Source organism: Lissotriton vulgaris, chromosome 3_1, assembly GCF_964263255.1.
Source record: "Lissotriton vulgaris chromosome 3_1, aLisVul1.2, whole genome shotgun sequence".
Lineage (NCBI taxonomy): Eukaryota > Metazoa > Chordata > Amphibia > Caudata > Salamandridae > Lissotriton > Lissotriton vulgaris.
Genome location: NC_141689.1, coordinates 1,249,819,848 through 1,249,822,431, shown reverse-complemented (window position 1 = coordinate 1,249,822,431; position 2,584 = coordinate 1,249,819,848). Strand labels below are relative to the sequence as shown.

The 2,584-nt window shown below is 46.3% G+C and overlaps 1 non-coding gene across 1 annotated transcript; it reads right to left on the bottom strand.

The window, feature by feature from the left end:
* Positions 1-780: 780 nt before the first annotated feature.
* LOC147727749 (U6 spliceosomal RNA) lies at positions 781-887 on the bottom strand. Its single transcript, XR_015309674.1, has one exon. It is a non-coding gene; the product is annotated as a U6 spliceosomal RNA (small nuclear RNA).
* Positions 888-2,584: the final 1,697 nt, after the last annotated feature.

The window sequence follows — 2,584 nt, the reverse complement described above, 5'->3', positions numbered from 1 at the left end:
AGGCCAGAGAGAAATCTCACAAGCCCCGCCGCCCTGGTAGCCGAGGACAAGGCCCAACCCTCCGGGACCGGAAGGAGGGACCCCTAAGAAAGCACAGACCGAAAAAGAGCAAGCATACACCCCAAAAAGGAGAAGCAGCATACGAACTCTTGAGAGCGGAATCCACCAACCGCCCAACCCGGACCTCCAGGGAAGAAGCCTCCGAAGACCGAGGGAAAAGGCGCAAAAAAGAAGAAAAATGGAGGATACCAGGTGACAAAGACCGCCAGGCGAAATCGTGTCCCCAGAAAGAGAGGAACACCCCGCATGGCAATGCCAAGCCACACCGCAGCCAGAACAGCCAACAGGACAGCACGAAATGGCTAGTAAAAAATGGGAATAAACCCCGCCGGAGCAAATGAATCAGGGAGAAAGACCCAGCAACAAAAACGCCAGAAATCTCATGGACCATCCCCGAATGTATACCCCAACAGGGAAAAAACGTCCACGATCCCACCAACAAGAGATGATGGCATAGCCCCATGCACCAGCAGCGCAGACAGCGCAAAACAGTCCAAGAAAAACTGCAAAAGATGCTACGTGGACAAAGAGAATGCAAATTTCCAAAGCACAGCATGAAAATGAACATCCCAAGTCACATTGACAGCATAGGCAGGACTTGAACCCTCAGCACATGATAGCCCGTGACACCAGAGGCATATGACATACCAATGAGCAACAGCTCTGTGGATGCACAGGAGAGGAAGTCCCCCTCAAACATGGCGAGTAAAGGAGTAAACCCCATATATGGAACGCTTCACGAATATGCATGTCATCCATGTGCAGGGACCATGCTAATCTACTCAGTAACGTTCCAAGCCTAGTATATGTGCTGCCGAAGCGAGCACCAGGAAAACACCCAACACACATTGGTGGCGGAATTGAAAGGAAGTGCCCAGCAACCTCCAGGAAACACTGCCCCAAACAGCAATCTCATATGTGAGAACAGAAAAGAAACAAAAAGGGCAGCCCTGCAGTCTCCACCCACAGCCACATATGAAGAACATGGCCGCAGGGGCCGGCCACTGCACTAAAGCACCAGCGCCGGAACGACCTGGGGCCAGAACACCAGGAGGGCTCCCCGCCCCAGCCCAGCACATGAACGGGGAGCATCCTGACCCCAGAACAGGAGCGTGGCCGGCCGGAGGACCGGAGCGGCCGCGCCGGTAAAAACATGAAAAGACCATACAGAAGCATTTAAAAATGCAAAAGAAATACTCACGGCACCGCCAAACCACCCAGAAGCAAACAGGAACAGAGGCAGGAACCGGGAGCACCAGCGTTCCGACAGCCGTCGGAGCAGAAAAAAAACAGGCATGGCGGTGGGTGGGAGGGGCTTATGTCACCTTCGACCTTTGGATTTCTGGCGTTTTGATTGGCTGGGTGGAGGCAGGACTGCCTCACGTGGTAAGGACTGGGACGGGGAGGACCCATGAGGGGGTAATGGCACAGGACCTCTATTCAGACAGATTCAGCTGTTTCATATAGTGATGTTAAGCCGCATCTGAGAGTTTCCTTACCTAGCACCTTGTGCTCAAACTAAAATGGCGCTGCGCTTGTTTCCTGCTTTCAATGAGCGAACACATGGTACAATCAAATTACAAGAAATGGCAGGAAAAAGTGGAAGGGCCCGATTCACAGAACTAACTTAAGACAAAATCCTAAACGTACTACTATTTTGGTATTCACAGAAGGCACTTACTCATTTTGGTATTCACAGAAGGCACTTACTCATTTCGGTATTCACAGAAGTTTGGAGTCCTAACTTTAGGACTCCTAAATGCCTTCTGTGAATACCGAAAGTCTTGAAATTAGGATTTTTCGCAATTTGGTAGTAGTAAAGTTAGGACTCCTAACTTTAGGACTACTAAATGCCTTCTGTGAATACCGAAAGTCTTAAAATTCGGATTTTCTCAGTTTAGTAGTAGTAAAGTTGAGAAAAATCCTAATTTTAAGACCTTCGGTATTCACAGAAGGCATTTAGGAGTCCTAAAGTTAGGATTCCTAACTTTACTGCTACTAAATTGCGAAAAATTCTAATTTTAAGACCTTCGGTATTCACAGAAGGCATTTAGGAGTCCTAAAGTTAGGAGTCCTAACTTTACTACTACTAAACTGAGAAAAATCCTAATTTTAGGACTTTCGGTATTCACAGAAGGCATTTAGGAGTCCTAAAGTTTGGAGTCTTAACTTTACTGCTACTAAATTGCAAAAAATTCTAATTTTAAGACCTTCGGTATTCACAGAAGGCATTTAGGAGTCCTAAAGTTAGGAGTCCTAAGTTTACTACTACTAAACTGAGAAAAATCCTAATTTTAGGACTTTTGGTATTCAAAGAAGGCATTTAGGAGTCCTAAAGTTAGGAGTCCTAACTTTACTACTCCTAAATTGCGAAAAATCCTAATTTTAAGACTTTCGGTATTCAAAAAAGGCATTTAGGAGTCCTAAAGTTAGGAGTCCTAACTTTACTACTACTAAACTGCGAAAAATCCTAATTTTAAGACTTTCGGTATTCAAAAAAGGCATTTAGGAGTCCTAAAGTTAG